This window comes from Uloborus diversus, chromosome 8 (genome assembly GCF_026930045.1).
Source record: "Uloborus diversus isolate 005 chromosome 8, Udiv.v.3.1, whole genome shotgun sequence".
NCBI classification, from domain to species: Eukaryota; Metazoa; Arthropoda; class Arachnida; order Araneae; family Uloboridae; genus Uloborus; species Uloborus diversus.
The window spans coordinates 120,929,559-120,948,848 of record NC_072738.1 but is presented as its reverse complement, the minus strand read 5'-3'; positions in this window follow the sequence as shown (position 1 = coordinate 120,948,848).

Here is a 19,290-nt window from a genome sequence, read left to right as displayed (position 1 = left end):
TAAAAGTAGAGCGGAGCATACAATTTGGTTTACATTGGCTACATGCTACTATGAGCATGTATCTAGCCTTACGTATTTTATTATTTATTGACAGATATTTTCCTGTAATTCTTTACGTACCAAATGACAGTTAATATGCGTACAACTTGATTCTTGTTGTTATTAATGCCACTTAGAAATGAAAGCACTAAGGCGGGAGAGAAAGGCTTTTGTGAGAGTGAGTTTCCCAAAATGGAGAGAAGTTCAACTAAACCTCGATAGATGTCAGCACAGTCCCCACAATTAGGGCATAGTTCTGATGGGAAAGCAAAAAAATCTTGAAACAATGCACCCATGGTTTCTGCTAAGACTGACTTTCGGACACACGGATTTTACAAGCACGCACCTCTCATGGGCCGGGTGGTAATTCTCGGTATTGGGTCCTAACTCGGAACTCACCTAATCCAAATCCCAGTGCCCTATACATTACGCTATACACAGGCACTCTACTTCAAACACATAATGGGATCGTTTCCGAAATTTTAGAAGTTTTTTTTTTTCTGACAGAGAATGCTTAAAAACATATTTTTGACCATTTTCCAGATATTTTCGCAAAGTTGAATATTTAAAAAAAAAAAAAAATATTCGGTGCGCAGATCCAATTTCTTTCTATACACTTCTACACATCACAAGGGATGAAATGCTATTTACTGACGCTGCTAGCGCAGAGCGCAATATTTAATTCGTATCTTTACTCACAGGGACTGGCAACGTTATGGTTAATAGCAAGTGTAGAACATTATATTTCATTCGCTTCTGAAATATTATGAACTGGAAACGCGGTATGCAGCAAGCGTTAGCATTTAGCGTGTCAGTTCCAGTGCGCGCCAAAGTTCGTCACTTGTGACGTCATAAAGACCACGCCTTGTTTGAAAAATCGGACATAAAAAAAAAGGTAAAAATTAAACGTTTTGAAAATGAAAGATTTTCTTTGCTCCATGTTTTTTTCTTGTTCATTCTACCAATTTCAGTGACTAAAGTAGCACTTTTGACTGGTGTAAACAATCCCATTGTTGCGTGAAAGCTTATAATAGCGATACGAATATGTACGTATATATCTCACTCTTGCGAAACAGTAGAACCTCGTTTATCAGGCCCCGTTTATCCGAATATCCAGCTTATCCGGATCAAATTTGTAGAAATTCACTTAAATAATAATAGGGGTGTTTTTTCAGTCAAAAGTACTACTTTTAGTCTTAAAACTGGTAGAACAAATTTTAAAAAATGACATTGACCAAGAAAAAAATTTCATTTTCCCAAAATTTAATTTTAATGAATTTTTTAAAATGTCAGATTTTTGAACCAAAACGTTTCATCGTGTCACGTTACAAGTGATGAAATCCATCTTGAATCTGAGCGCGTGGTTGTCTTTTCTGGCAAGATATCTCCCTTTAATGATTTTTCACCGCGAGCAAATGTTATCAATTTAGCGGTTATTAATTGTTAATTTCGATGTAAACTCAAGTGTTGTTATAATTTGGCGGACACTTGGCAATATATCGCCAGTCTTTTGGTCGCCAAGTTTTGTTGTCAATTTGGCGGCAAAGTTGGCGTTTGTTTTTCTTAATTTGTTTTAATTTGGCCACTGTTGGTGATATTTAGAGAGTAAATTATTGAATCACCTTAAAATTGCCAGTAATGGGGAAATGATATTAAATTGGAGTAAACGGAAGTCATGTGATGCACACATCATCTCGTTTAGAAAGGAAATCCAACTCAAATTTTACGTTAATTATAGGAACAATTTCTCAGTATATTTCTCTTTTAATAATAATATTCACTTTCATGATAAATATACACATTAAAGAATGAAAATTAAAAACAAATATTTTAGCATGTGGTCCATTCATGGTGACCGGTTGCTGTGGATGTATCATCGAGTTTCCATCGATGTAATAAAAAATCAAAGTGTAACTTTTAAATATGTATAATAGGTGATTAATAAACACCACAAATAGCAATAAGTTATAGAAAAGCAATTTATTTTCTAAAATATTTTATTTTCGGATAAAATCAACATAAAAAAAACACCACTCACACAACACACAGCTGTTATCATCACACCACTTGATATTTTCCCAATCTGTGCAACACTGCGCTTAGCTAATATCTTAGTAACCTCTTTTGAACTGTAGGGAGTTTTGTTAAATCCATTTTGAAAATTTTTGCTCCACGCAAGATTGTACTTATTCTCTAAAATGTCAAAGAACCTATTGACCATTTTATTACTGAAACAAGAAACAAAAGTCTCAACTTACCAGAGAATATAGTTCGAACATACTTTTTGTCTTAAATAAATCTGTGGGACACGTTATTTTTCTCAGCCTCTTGAAAAACCGATTCCCCCAATTTTTCCGAAGTTATTCCAAAAACATCTTGTCTAGTTTTAAAATATGATTCACTAATTACATTCATGTGTCGGAGGGCTTATCTCCTAAATTTCTAATAAGTGACTAAGGCACTAAGGCAACAATAAACTGGTTTTTATCTTCATTGCGACTGCTTAAAGTTGCTTTCAGGACTCTATATTGTCGGGAGACTTCGTTTAGGCCCATGCCACCATTTCTGTTGGCTACTGTAGCCCGTTACATGCTCTCGCTTGTCCAATGGCTCAATTTCCCTAATTTTTTAATTTTTCTTCAACAGCAAAAGTATTTGAAACTGTATTATTATGTTTTAAATTTTTAATCAATTTTATATAAAAAGTTTAGGTGAAATTATAATAAAATAAAAGCGTTTTAATGAATTACTGAGAAACTTTTTTCATTAATATCATATTTATTTTAAAACAAGTGAGCATTTTCAAAGGTAATTGAGCTGAAGTTATAACAATATTTGTGATTTTCCATGAACCACTTTGTCAGGTGGTCCATTCGTAAAAACACGTAGCGGTCCAATGATAGCAACTGCGTAATTTTGAATACTCTTATAGGTGTTACTGCTATGACAAATCATGATGAAACATGAAGTATGGGGAATTGTACTTGAAAATGCACTCTTTTAAGTCAATGTTCACGTTTATTGATCAGTGATATACAAAGCATGTTATAACTAATCGAAAATCTCAATAATTAGTAATATAATGGAAGAAATCTTATCTGACTGATTAAAAATATGATGAAGTAATTTTAGCTACTTGACGACTCTACAGTAGCCTGTTTTCAGACAAAGGCTGGGACATATCTTTGCGGTCTAGTCATGGAACCGGTTCATAGACAGCAACCTTCCCCTATACTTATCGCAATGGAAAAATGATCTGCATTTCAATGTGTGCATGGTCATTTCACTTATCAATAAGCCACTGGCTCTATTCTTGAGTAATTAACGAGAACTTTCGTCTAGAACTAAACGTGTCTACGTTCCAGTACACAAATATTGATTATCTAGGGTAATTTTCTCAATTAGCGCAGTCGACAAATACACCTTTTAAACATTTTAGGCAGCCAATATATTAGCTTTCATATCAAAAAACTTGTTTGGTCATTTGCAAAATATTAAATAAAAAATAATAGGTCTTCAAATTACCTAATTTTTTTTAATCAAAAACAAAACCATTTGCAGCTTGGTTTTTAAGATAAAAAAAACATCACTTCCGATTTCGTTTCTATTTTTTTAATTTTTAAAAAATCTTTATAGATAAAATTTAAACAACAATAACATTATTAAAAATACATTTAAATAAGCTATGTTTATCAAAAATAAATCGTCTGCTACTATTTTTTCAGGTAAGCAAAAAAAAAAAAAAAAACTTCGCATTTCCTTCCTTTTTTGTTGCCAAATGTCTCTAGAGAAAAAAAAATCTGAAATCAGACTATTCCTTCAAAAGTAACTGGAGGGGGGGGGGGGCAGTCCGACCGACACACACTGCCCCTGTGAATTCCCAGAATGTTCATTGTGCGACTCCAAACAACCAATGTCTTTTGAACATTTAGAAAATTGTGTTGTGTTATCTCAATATGTGGACATTGTTAAAAAGTACTAGAGTGCTCGTTAACTAACGGCGTAGGTGCTTATGTTTGGCCTCTGTAAAATAATTTAATTATTATTATTTTTTTTTTGCACTTAGGGTTTTTCAGCGCACGATGCATTAAGCCGCCTTAAATGCTTTTCCTCTTTTTTTTCTTTGACTGATGAATAGAATAAAAAAAAAAATGCGCGGCCTTAGGTATAAAGGTCTTAATTAACTTTTAAGGTCTGCGTCAATACTTTTGCATGTTATTTAGTTCTGTTTTTTTCAAAACATCTGACTTGAAAAATAGCATTCAGTAGAAACTTTCTCGACGACGCCCAGAAACTTTTTAGTAATTGCACATCAAAAAATTACTTTTATAAAATTATTAACCGAACCTTTAAAGAAAAGGTAAGATATGGTAATTCAGTTATAGAAAGAAGTAAAAGCTGGAAAAATCTTCCTTTAAAAATGTTTCTTTGTTTTAAGCAGTTGACTGAAAAACCTCAAAGATAAATATTGATCTTCAAAGGCCAAATTTTCATGCAGTAATTTATACATAAAAAACGTTTTAAAAAAAATCAAATAAGTGTTTTACTTTGATCACAATTTTAAAGCTCTTGCGTTTTTCTTGAAGCGCTGAGGTGATTAAACGTGATCAAACTTAGTTTCAAAATTTCTAGTTAAGGAAAGAAAAGATATTAGAAGATTATATGTTTTCATTTTTTGTTCTTTGCTTTTGAAATCAATAGTATGTTTAAACTCCGGCTCAAAAACTTAATTTTTCTTTATACGTTAAAAAAAAAAAAACACCCAAATCTATTGAGTCCGATTTGTTAAAAGTAAAATTAAAACAAAAAACATTAAATGAATCTGGCCTTGTAGATACAATCACTTGTTCCGCTTAACATGTTTTCAACGTAACTCAAAAAGAGAAAAAAATTAAAACATTTGCACTTAAATGTAAATTTAAATTCAACAACATTATAAACACGCATAGTTACTAAAAAAGAAACAAAAAATATGCACCTCCTATACACACCCATTCACACACACATCCGCATACACACATCCCCACGCAGACAGACACACAAACACACATATTTCATACATTGTTAGTTCTGTACGTCAGAGCCAGACTGAAGTAAATCCAAAAATTACAATTTTCTGTTTATTAGTATATTGTATGTAAAATTTTATTCTGCATCGAGCCATATGAATATAATCCTAAAATAAAAAAAAAAAATCTTTGTAATAATTTACCAGTTAAAACAGCGCGAGCCCAATCCTTTGTATGCAACAAGAGATCGTTTTTCCGCTTTCCTACAAAGTAGCAATTATGTGATTTTCGCTGGTCTGACTCTGAGGCATAGAATTATGACGTTAAAATAATCAATAAAATTAAAAATTAAAAAAAAAAATAAAAAAAAAATAAACCGACTGCAACGCAAATGTAGAATCAAGCGGGAAAATTGTAAAACCTTGTGGAAAAACCTTATACTAAAATCAATTACAAGTATTTTATTAGTTAACAAACAGAATCTTGCAACAAATAAAACTTTTAAATCATTGCTTTTAATTTCCTTTTCGGCCAACAATAAATTTGGTTACCAATTGCGTGAATCAAGGCATAGCCGTATTTAAAATCTGCTTTAAAAAGCGTTATAATTTGAATTCTATATGACATGGAAGTTCTGAACACATTCTATCAGACGCAGAAAAAATACTCTTTATTTTGATGCTAAATATTAAAATTTTTAAATATATTTTCACTGTAAAAATCCCGAAAAACCTTTTAGAGTTTTTTTATTAATATCTTCGTTAAGTAATGTCATTCGAAGACGCAACCTAGCTAAGAACTCTTTCAACTCTAATTTTGAACTTTTTTTTTTTTTTTCAAAATCGGTCCATCCGTTTCGACGCTAGAGTGCCAAAGACACACACACATACACGTCAAACTTGCTACCCTCTTTCTTTGTGTGTTGGAGGTTAAAAATCAAAATAATGTCTTTTATGAAGGTTTTACATATTTTCTCAATATTGCATTTAATGCTCGTTGTGATGTGACATAAATCAATTAAAAATGATAACAGTCGAAGTTTATTATAAGATACAACAAAAGTTGTTTTTTAAAAACTTTCTTTTTTAAATCTTGATGGGTTTAAGGTATCACAAATAGATGGGATTTTCCTTAAAGCAAAACACAATGTCATATCAGTGCCGTGTCTCATAAAATCCTTTCTTGAAAATAGCCCGAAAAGCCATCACGCACTTAAAAGACTTCCGTCAAAACAACTGTTCAAATGTATTTTGGGGAAAAAATATTGTAGAGCAAGGAAATCAGAGTAATATTTCATTTTTTAGGCTTCTTTTAGTCAAAGTGACATCTTGATATGATTCTTTAGAACGAATGAAAAGAAAATATACAGCGGCTGTGTATGTCTTTTGTGGATTTAAAATTAATAGTTCTTCATTCCTCTATGCCAGCTTTAGCAAAGGGTGATGTTCATTTTATGTTTCAGTTTCAATGAAAAAGATTTTTTTTTGTTTTTGTTTTGTTTTTCTCAGTAATTCTTTTGCAGATCCGACGAGAGGCAATGCCAGCCTAGTCGGAAACTAGGGAACCTGCGAAACTGACACAAAAAAAAAAAGAAAGAAAAGAAGGAAAGAAAAAAAAAGAAAGGGAGAAAGAAAAAAATGGGGAGGGAACGATATTTCGAATAAGAGAAAACGCAAAGATTAAATAAAGATTTCTCTTTTGTTTTTTTCTGTTGTGGTACTTTAAGTAGAGTTAATTGTTTTCTAGTTAGCAGTTTTGATTCCTTCCCCCCCTTTTTTCTCCTTTTCCCCTTTTTCTTTCCTTTTTCTCACTTTTTTCTTCTTTTCCCCCTTTCTTTTTCTTTTCTTGGGGGCGGGAGGGGCCCGGTGACATAACTGACAATGCGCCCGCCTTGAATCTCTTCTGAGGCCCTGCTCTTTTGTGCTACTTTTTTTTTTTCATAACGCATTCTAAATGTAGTTTTATTTTAATCCAATATTTTGTATTATTTCTTTAGCCTGTTTTTCTGTCTGTCAACTAGTTCTTCATTATTCTTTTATCAATTTCCATGGAATACCTCTCATTTTAAATCTTATCGTGCCGGCTAATGATTAAAAATAGACCCACGGTCTAAAAATGTACCGCTTCTTCTTAATTTAAGATTAAAAATCATCCAAGAAAAGATCCTTTAATTGAAAACAAATTCCTTTCTTGGACTGTCAGAAGTGAGAACCAGGTAGCTCATCCAGTACAGCGTTCCAGCTTCCAACCGAATGATCCTGGGGTCCAGCCTCTGTTCGAGTGACCTGCCGTTATAGCGTTTTTAAAGTATGCATTTTGCCTATAAGATCTTATTCGTTAAAACTAATGCAGCGGGAGAACTCTTCACTTTTCGACTTCTTGATGCAGTCTTCATTAAATACTGAAATTCGACCGACTATGCATTTTTTAAGTCATTATCGCAATCTAGTTTGTCAGTTATTGAATGCGGTATTTCTCTACCAAGCGAATATTTGACTGTTGACATAGAGTGTTTTTCCATGATATTTTTACAGCAGGGCCATAAATTTTGAGCACGAATGCTTTGCATGCATCAGCTAGTGTTTAATTGAATCATTATATGATCAAACAAATATAATGGCCCTTTGTGTACGTTATTTTGAGGAAAAAACAGAAAGAAAATGATTTTAACCTTCCAACGGGCACCGTCTCTATTATACCAGCATGAAAAGTTGGCCGTATTTTTTCAACACACTATTAAGTTCATATAAATTTTTCGGCATATCTCGCAGTGAATCTAGTGTTCTTGTCGTTTTGGATTATATTTCGAGATAATTTTTTATTTTTAGTTTAGTTTAGTGTTAGAATAGAACCCGTGTATCTCAGATATTAACGGGACTGCTTAAGTTCTTGTTACATTTAATTTCCAATATTTCTATAGGAAAGTTCCGTTACAATGGAGCACCGTTTAAACGTTTTTCTAAGGGCCGTCTGTAAAAGCGTATAATATTTAAGCCTGAAAGAATAAAATAAATGCAAAATCCAATGCAACGAAATCTTACCAAAGCAGTAGTGCGTATAAACAGCAGATGTGCAGTAGCTGCTGAAGTTAGAAACATTCCAATGATAACTCAGGCCTCCTTTACACGAGGCCATTTAGTTGAATCAACTTTCGAACGCGCGATGATCATGGCATTTAACCAATAAAGACAGTGAAGAAACTACCCGACATCCTTCACACGACTTTCAACTCATCAGGCACATCAGGCATAAAAACAGAGAAGAAAGCTCCGGACATCCTTTGCGCAACTGTCAACTCATCAGGTACATGTGGCGCTACCATTTTCATATTGGTAAGTCGAATAACGTTTCAGTTGATTCACCTCATCAGGAATATCCAAGCGTTCGTTCTACGCACGAAGTAACTAGTTAAGTCAACCCGGTTCAGTTTTAACTGCGATGTGGAACAGCTGCCTGAATAAGTTAGGCATATTGGAAGAAAAGTTGATTCAACTTAACTTGCCTCTTGTGAAGACAACGAAGAACACCATCAGTCAACTGGTTGATAGGCAACGCTTTCTTCTCCAAACTTACTTGACAATAGAGAAATAAGCTGAGACCAAGAAAAGGAAAAAGCTCCTAGCTCCTTGTTCAATATTCGGGTGAAATTACGCTCTTTGCTTTAAAAATCGGATTAGTTATTTAAACTCACGCATACGTAACCTTTTTAACTGACTTCAAAAAGGAGGCGGTTATCAGTTCATACCGTATGTATGTTTTTTTTTTTTTTGTTTGTCCACTCATAGCGTCTCACCTAGTGAACCGATTTTGATGATTCTTTTTTTAATGGATAGGGGATGGCTCAACTTAGGTCCCATTACTTTGTTTGACCGTATTTGTCCTTTAGAAAAAAAGTTATGGGCAAAAAACAGTAAATTTTATGCAATTTCCCTATTAAATGACTAAAATGATATTGTAGCGAAGTTCGCACTTTTCATCCATGGATAACGGTGGCTCAGTGGTAGAATTTTCGCCTTCCACACGAGCGACCCGGGTTCAAATCCCGACTAGGACACAGTGAATTTTACTAAAATTTCGTTTCTACTGTTTCCCGTATTTTCTCGAATGTTCTATTAATTTCTGTATCTTTCCAAGTCTGGAAAGTTCCAACACTTTCTCAAGTTGTATATAAGGAGATGTAACGTTCATTCGTGGTTCTGAATAAAGATCTCGAGTTGAGACTAACGAGTATTCGCTTCATTTGGCTTTCACATTGTCTTCGCTATCTTCATCTGCGCGACAATATGAAACTCATTGTTATAAAAGTTCGGTGCCATATAACATTAATAGTAATTGTAATGATAATTTTGAATAAAGGCTTTTCTAAAGCAATACAGTGATATAGAGCCGAACTTCTTACAAGGTAACTTCTTACTTTTACTGAAATATCTACATTAACACTAAAAAGAATGAAATAAAAAAAATTTGAAAAAAAAAAAAATAGAACCGACTTTAAAATTGCTCTAAAAAGTGAAAAATAATTTTATTCTTTAAACACCATCGATAATACTTTTAAACATAGTTTTTGAAGTTGGCGCAAAAACAAAAAGTAAAATCCAGTGTAACCATGCTTCGTTCATATTTTTATCAAAAAATCATCCAAAGTTAGGAAAGAAACATTTATATCGTTACTCAAATATGCATGTGGTAGTGAAGAAACTGGACCTGGTTAAATTTATACTTGTAGTTGAGTTATGGCTGTGAATGATTTTATCGATCGTTTTTGCGCCAATTTCAAAAATTATGTTTAAAAGTATTTTCGATGGTGTTTAAAGAATAAAATTATTTTTCACTTTTTAGAGCAATTTTGAAGTCGGTTCTATTTTTTTTTCAAAATTTTTTTATTTAGTCATAGTTTCTGTCAATCGTTAAATATTTTCAATTTTGCGAGCGACGTAGTGCGCACCATTATCCATTTGAATCAAACGCACCATGCAATAGCAGCTCATAGACAAGTAGCACTCTCCTCTTTTTCGCGAAGCAGGTAAGGTAGGTAGCTAGTAGGTGTGACGTTGTATCTGTTAACTTGGTTTTTCATCCGCAAAGCCGCAACGTCACTGTCAACTTAAGTTGCGAGCAAGTATAGTTGAAAAACAGAAGCAAACAATTTTTTCGGTTTACGAAAAATTTATAATTTAATCGACAAATCTGCGTGTTACAGAAAAAGCAATAATTGTGCCGAGCGAAAAAAAAACAAAAAAAAAAAAAAAAAAAAAAACAAAATACTCTACAGATGATTAATGCATAAGTTGTTTCATATGTCCTCCACCTTGTTCCGCTCCTAGTTGGAAGCAAAAAATAGCATGTTGTAAAAACAAACGATATTTTTCTCTCTACCTTTTTTACACTGATATGTCTGCAATGCGCATGTCGTACCTTACTAATTAGCATATCTCGGCAACAATGTAAACCCTAACAGCGCCATCCATCGGAGAAATTTTGAACCTTTTTTTTTATCGCAAAACAAATTCCCATGACCTCACAACTACTGTGGTGAGATTTTTAAATTATTACGAACACTAATTTTTAAACTGGAGCGCTTTGAAAGCGGAACTTTAATTTCGACACCCTTTATTTTACGCTGATTTAAAAAATGCATACATTAATTAAAACTTGATATTAATTATTTTTTTGCACTTCGAAGCAATAACATCAGATAAGAAACCTGATAAATGTATGAAATCTTTAAAAGTCATCTGGCTTATAATTCGATGAAGATATTTTTCTCTTCTCTCCGCAAACGATTTGTGAGGTTTCTTTGCGGTATAAAATCTTACACCGCTGCTCAGTTAGGATTCCCTCAAGTACATTACAAAATATACTTAATTATGACTTCTGCGACTAGAAAAAAAAAAAAAAAATTTGGAAACCAAAATTTGCCTTAAAAGAAAATACTTAAGTTAAAACAGAAACGATATAACATGCATTTTTTTCACATTACACAGGCTTGCAAAATTAGGGTTTTCGAAAAATACAAGGTAATATTTTCGCTGATTTTAATGTAAATATGTTATTTGGTCAGCTGATTTTGAAAAAATCCTCAAAAGTCCTTATCATGATAGAATTTTTTAGAAAATTCATTTTTTAATGCAAAAATCCCTCTTGAATTTTCTTGCATCATTTTGTATCTAATTTCTGGTAACAATGTCTTTCTTTTAAATTAAAATATACGGAAAATAATGTGTTCTAGATAGTTAACACTGATTCTTCAGTAATTAACTTTTTCTTGGTTTAAATGGTTGAAATTAATGAAAATCATCGTTGCCAGGTTGCATATACTCTGATCGAGAGAAGAACTAAAAGTTCCTTTGAGTTTAATTTTTTTACATAAAATTATGGTGCGTTTTTGGAAGAAAATCACTAACATACTCCTTTATTTTTTAAAATTAAGATGTAACGTACATAAAGTGTACGATCAGCCAAGAGGAGTAAATAATAAGCATGGAAGTTTGAAACAAATGTTAAACAGAAAAAAGAAATATATCAAAAGTGAAAAAAAGGTTGCCTTTTAAGAATATACTCTATTTCCTTTGAAACTTCTTTTTGATATTTTTTCTTTATGTCACTTTCAGATTCATATCTGGTTAACTTCCAACAGTAGTCAATAAACCTGCTCCTGTCCTATCTTTATTGATATTTGATCTCCATATCCTTCATGTCTTTCTCAATCCACTCATCCTGTTCTTCGCTCACTGATACTTAATTTTCAATAAAAAGTTCACATGTAAGTGAAGGAAATGTAATTTTACAGTCATGGAACAACCATACAATTCAAACGTCCTTCATGTGCAATACAAATCCTTTATAGTCAGGATCCTTGTAATTGATCAGAAATTTACTGATGACATCTTTAAAGGAAACCCAAGACTATTTCTTCTTTGCGGTCATCAAATTCTTTATCCTTCATAAGCTTGCGTATATCTGGATCAACAAAAATTCTATCTTATAACTTCGTTTCATATAACTCTGGAAACTTCTTGCACAAGTGTTTGAAAGAGTCGCCTTCATTTATAAACTTCTCAATTAAACCTAATTTTATACCCAGATGAGGTTGCAATACCTTTTTAGCTCAGATAAGCTGTTCCGAATAATATTATTTGCACTTGGTTCAGGATTATGTGTTAAAGAGATATTACCTGACTTCCTCATGACGACATCATTTAAACTTCCGCATCATCTTCATCAGACTTCAGTACTTCCGTAAAGGCAAACCATTCTCAATTGCAAAGTTTTTAACTATTACGTGGTTTGTAACTGTTTTCTTATGGTGCAGGTTCTTCTCATTTTTTATAAAGAAGCCGCTCAAAATATTTTGTGAGCATCACTTCCCATTTTGAGTACTACAACTGCCATTCCTTATAGATCTGAAATCCATTAACTATTCATACGCTATAAATGTAAAAATGAAAATCATTTCAGTTCTAACTTTATTCCCTTCATATATTCGTATTAGCAGCAAGCCGTCTGTTAAATACGGATGGACTTGAACAGAAAGTTAGTTCTTGTTTTAAAAGGACTGCGGCAGAAAAGAAAAAAAAAAAGTTATGTTAGGTAGACCGGGGCACGTTTACGCAGTGCCTTTTTTTCAAAACGATTTATAACTGCAGAGCCAACCGTCATAACAGATTGATGCTACTCCCTAACAAATATTCCCACAAGTCTTTGAGAATAAGTCGAGCTTCGGTTTAACATGGAGAAAGAATAATCTGTTTTCTACCAAGTTAAGTAAATTTTCTGTTGAACGCTTTGAAGCTTTTTGTGAATAAATAATACTTAGTTTAAAAAAACAAATATATAAAAATTAGCAGAATTTTATACTTTTTTGAGAATTGTATATGTATGAACTGAAATGTTATTAAAATTTTTAAAACTTTAAAAATAAATCCAAACTTGTCGACGGGGCAACTTTACGCGTTGAACGTCGGAGCACCTTTACAATCGTGCTTACTGTGTCTTACTTAAATGTGTCACTGACACATTTTTCGCTCCAAACTGTCTCAAACATTTTTAGTATTTTTCTGCCATTTAGTTTTGAAAATTACCATTTAATTTTAATTAAGTTACAAATTCGTATCTTATAGCTTACAATCATGTAGTGCTGTCTTCATGCTCTTTCAGCTTCAACTTTATACACTATTCAGTCTGTAATAAATTTGCTCTATTTTAGCGATGGTAAGACATTATGTTCAAAACACTAACAGAACCACGTTAGGTGTCAAAATAAATATGCGTAAACCTGCCCCGTGTCAGGGGCAAGTTTACGCAACCGACTTGGACTCAAAAATAATTTTTTAACAGTTACAAACACAAGCTGAGCAACAACAGAATGTATCGATTTTGACTCCATTAACTGCTTAATAAAACCGCAATGTCTAAAATTTCCTAAGTTTAAACACAAAAATTAGGAAAATCATTGAAAAAAATCCGCGTAAACGTGCTCCGGTCTACCTTAATTTAGATGATATGTTAACAAGGCATAAATACACATAATATTTTTTCATCGTGTAGAAAGAAGTCTCTTGTTAATATTTTCTTCGGTTCTAAAAGGAATTTTAATTGTTGCTTAATACCTTAGCTATCCCTATTAGCAGCATGTTATCGCAACACCGATGGAATTAAACAGAAGGACTTTTCTCTCTTAAAAAACGACACTGGCAGAAATGCATCATACTGGCAAACAAGAAATGTGTCATTTTTTCATATATCTTAACAAAACAAATTCTTATGACAAAGGATTATGTCATATTTTATCATCGTGCAGAAAGAACTGTATCTTGAAAATGTTTCCTTCTGCTCTAAAACTCATTTCTGTTGAGACGTTTATTTCCTAGCTATTCCTATCAACAGCATACCATATGTTAGCATAACACCGATAAACTTAAACAGAAAGTCCTTTCTTACATTAAAAATGCCACCAGCAGAAAAGACAAAACTTTTGCCATCTTTCAAAGATCTTAATAAAGCAGATTCTTCTGAAAAAGGATCACGTAATATTTCTTCATCATGCAACTCAGAAAACATATCTTGGTTCTGATGCACTACATTTTCCAACATCGATGCGCCGCAAACAATGACTATCAAGGGCATGAGAGATATTAGTGTGCCCAGAATTAAATTTAATGTCCTTGACACGTCCAGGTTTTGTTCATACAAAAAATAGCAAAGAATCAAAATTGAGTTGTTGAGACAACTGAATATTTGCAGCAGACAATATCCTGAAAATTTTTCTTGCAATAATTTCAAGCAACGGTATCCTTTCTTATACAGTCTAAAACGTACTTTAATTGGTTGGTGAAATGTGTTGCACTTTGGACAGACAACAAGCATTGCGGAGTGAGATACAATGTCACATAAACTTAAGCAAAATATAAAAAAAACTACATTTAGCCAATCTGTATAACTTTGTATAAACATATAATTCAAACATCCTAAAAGAATTAAGTTTACTGGTAGTACTTCATTGTTTTCGTTAGTAATTCCATAAGACAGGACGGACGCAATTTTGTCACCAAAAATCGAAGACGTGTAGGTTTCAATTAAGAAAGAAGCACCACTGAGAAGTGGAACAACACAACATAATAACATCATATAGCCAATTGATCGTCTGTTTTTAGTCTTACGAATTCCAAGGTATTTTTCAATACTAGCAAACGTTTGTAGCATATTATCAAATTTTGGTTCTTTGAAACGCACGGAAATATGCATTAGAACAGGAAATGAGATTGTAATGGCATAGGAAAAAATAAGTAAAGAATTGAGGTTATTAATATACACCCATATGATACTGTAAACTCCATTGCAACAATATAAGAAGCAGAAGCAAATGAATAATAAATGCTTGATTGACCTTTTCCCATGTTCTGTTAAATGCAAGCAACTCAGAATTTTTTTCGCAGTATCAAGTTCGGTATCCATGAAGGATTCCTGTTTTTTTGCTGACATATTTTTTTTTTTAAATTAAGTACTTTAAAGTTTCGCTTTATTTTCGAGCAATATTTCCTGAACTATAAACTGAAATGCGCACCAACTATGTATAATTACTAATAAATTTAATGTATGGGAAAATCAGTTGGTAGTATTTCTCAAGGTGTGCAGTTCAAATGGACAGAAAGATTGCTTTGCCAATTTGTTCAAGAATTATGATTCTTGTCATTAGTTGATAACGAACGGTCGGTTTTATTTTTTCAGAAAGGAAAAATTTGATCATCAACGAAATATTGTTTTATTTCATAATTCTGCTTTTGTTTCTGTTGATTTTATGAACTACTATTGGTCACACTTGTCCACCATTTTTTACACACGAGCAATAACTATTATGAATAAGTTGCCAATGTTTAAATTGGATAAAATTAAAATACTTTTCGAAAGTTCTTTACATTAAGATACATCAGTAGAATTTCTGCTTATTTTATTTCAGTTGCCATATTAAAAAAGAAGCATCAGTTTGGAAATCGGACGGGGAAATAAAAGCTTTATAATAAATGTTTGAGAACATTACTAGCTAAATGTGTTTCAAAAGAAAGTTGCTACAATAAAGTATTACAACAAAACAAAATTTTAAAATTGATTTTATTTGAAAGTTTTTAATTTTAAGCTTTCAGGGACGCCTTCATTTTTAAAAGCACTAATGCAATCTTTCATTTATGCACTTAATGATAGACGTGATCGGAAAAATTGTATTTGTTAAGTGGTTTTTTTGAAATATATTTTTCGAAATCAATCCTGATTTTAGCGAAAACAGGATTATTGCTCACAACTTGAAAACATGAATTTTATTATAATCAAAAAGATGAAATTCAATTCCATTGATCAATGATTTTATAAATGAAGTTCGCAGAATTGATTAGATGTTGTTCAAGAAGTACTTTGAAACATTTCTGAAAAAAAAAAAAAAAAAAAAGAGGATTATATTTGCTTGGATTGTTAGTTTATTTTGTGTTTAAGGGCCTAAATAATCTCTACAAAACTCGAGGAAAAACTATTGTTGAAGCAAATTATTTTTCTGTAGTATATTTTCGTTTTGTGACGGTCTAATAAGATAAACATAATTGAATCGATTATTTCAGAAAGGGCATAAGTCCAACTAATGCAACTTTTCAGGAATCAATAAAATGCGATTATTTCATTCAGAAATGAATTAAATTCTATGATAATTTTTATAACTAGTTTAGCCACAAGTAGTATCATTACCTCACCATAAATTACGTCTCATTTCGTCACTGGAACTATTATTATTTTTTTTTAATTTGGACTTATGCCCTTTATGCAATAAATATCCACTAAGACTAGTTTACAGTGATGAAAATGTAAATCAAGTGAAACAGATTTTTTTCAAACTGATTTTTGATAATAAAAAATAATATTACGAAGCGACAAAAATAATTAGTGAAGTCCGTATTCATAAATTCATTACCTTAAGAAAATACATCGTGTATTTTCTCTTTCTCTCGTCTTGTTTTAGTGAAATAATAACGTCTGGTGTAAAAAAAAATATACAAAAACTAACAAACTAAGATAAAAAGCAAAAGTTTGACATGTTGTATGAAACTATATTTATATTCATATTCATCATATACATCCTCCATGGAAATCTTTCTTTCTGTCCCTCTCTTGTCTAGTTTTGTGTTCCAAGTTGGATGCACATATTAGTATGCACTAATATGTGTATCCAACTTGGTATACCTTGGTAACATATTAGTATCTTCAAAATTGCACTGAATAATCATCTTGATATTTGTTATTTCTTTCAACAATATGAAATTTTCTCTTTTGGCAAAGGCAGTTCAGCCGACAAGCGAAACTTGGCAAAATTCTCTTGAAAACCGTCTATAAAATAGCTAGCCTGAAACCGTTCCTTTGATATTCTATCGAATATTTAAACATCATGAATGTTGATAATTGAAAACATTTGTCGCCCAGTGGGATCTTTTTCCAAAATCTCAATTTGGGAGATAAGTCTTCTTAAAAAATGAAGGCCACCTATTTCAGCAGTTACAGATCTCATTGTTTTCAACAAATTTGACGGTACATCGTGATTTAATTTCAGGATTTCACTTATAAGAGATTGGAATTAACATGGTAATAATCTGTTATATTTGTTTAAGATTCGTTTTACTGTCCTAAAATCCGGACGCAAAGGACAAACGAATGTCCTCTCAGAAGAAAGTCATCATCAATCTTGTTAAATTCCTTTGGTGTTATTTCTAGAAAAAGTCTCCTGCAGTGTTGTTTTTATTTTGACCTGTGTATATCTCACTTTAAAGCATACAGTGTTTTCGCAGTTCCTAGAGTGACGTTAATGAAACCCTGAGCAAATTTCATTCCAATTCTGTGATTTCGAATCCCCCCCCCCAACCCCTTGAACTGAACCGAAAATTACCGAAATTATGATAGATCAAAGAAATTATTTGTTTTTACTTTATTCCGACAAAAAATCTAGTTCTTCTTTGATCTTGCCATTGCGTCTTACTATTTCTTCCTTTACGTTTAGTGCCGAAAGGGCATAAGTCCGGGACTTACGCCGTTTCTGCACTCATTAATAGTGTTGAATAGGAATACATTTGCACTTTGTGACTTGTTTACTTTCTACCTTGGGGAAGACAAAAAATATAGTTTACGTCATCGCCATTGTTGTTAGTTTTTACCCCATCAGTGTTTTGTTTTTTAAATTCTACTTGTAAATCCCAGCATTAGTTTGGAAGAAAAAATTCGGTTACCTTTAATTAGATGCATTAATGCATAGTCGTAGAAGCGATTGTGTGAGAAATGAAAATACGTTTATAAATATGGCTAAACTGATATCATTTTACACATCATCGCAACAGTTTACAGTATAAAATTTTGTGTATCTTAAGGTTACATTTTTTTTACTTTAAACTTTATTTTGTGAAACTATAGAAATAATTATCGGATATATTAAGAAAGAATGGGGAAGGGAAAGTGGATAAGCATAACGCGGAGTATCCCAAATTGGCAATTCTCTTTCTACCAAGCATTTTTCGAATAGTGATGCTTAGCGCTGAATAAAACCTTAGATCTTCATTGTTTCACTTTGAAGAAATAGCATTTTTTCCGATTTTAATGCATTCTTTATGTTTAAATTGCAAAAAAAAAAAAAAAAAAAAAAAAAAAAAAAAAAAAAAAAAAAAAAAAAAAAAAAAACTCCTCACACAAGGTTAGCTAAGAATTTTTGAAACATGCTAATAGTTTCACGCTTTCATAATTCTCCCATGAAAGGTACTTTGATTCATTTCAAACCCATACAAAATGTTGGAAGTTGCGTTGACATTATTTTTTGAATTTTAAATTATGACCAAATCATATCCCCATAGAGACATTAATATTAATTTATTGATTTTTTTAAACACGCAAACGAAAAATTTTAATAGATGTGGAATAAGAAAAATTAATGGGAGCCCTGATTTTGTCAACAACAGCAGGCAAACAATTTATGTCCAGTCACTTAAGATTTTATGTTTAGTAGTAAAATGTTCCTGCATTATTCATTAAATTGATCTTGTTTTAATGACTGAAAAGTTTTCAGCGCATAAACAGGATGGAAATATGAGACTGTTTATTGTTTAAACGGACAACTTCTCCTTTTTTTTTTAAATAGATGTTTATGCGAAAAAAATATGGCTATTCAATTCATGTTTAAATTTCTTAAAATGTTCTGTTTGTAAATTATAACCTGATCGGATTGTGTCTTTTATAAATTAATTTTTTAGTGCATGGATTAAATTTTTTTTAAAGTTTATAAAAATATATATTAGAGGAAAGTAGTGAATTCTACTCAGCTATTTTTATAGAGCTGTAATACCTTAAACATAACCATGACTTGCCAAAATTTTTAAACATTTGAAACAATCGATATCTAAAATTTGCTAAACAAAGCATCAGAGTAAGTTTCGTTTTTTAAAACAAATTTAGAAAATAAAAACTCATAACTTGCTTTGCGCAGATTAACCCTACCCAGTTGAGAAATTCCATTCAACTCATCTGCCTGTAAAGAAACGATGCAAAATACGTCATCTTTTTTTATTATTATCTAAACTCCTTTGGTGGAACCAATAAACAAGTATGCCAATGTGCAAGAAAGTTCATGCTCTAAACAATCTGTTAGCAAACATTTACTCTTTTGACGATGAATATGTTTTCGTGAAATACGATTTTTGAAGAGTTTGAAACAGTTTGAAACAATCGA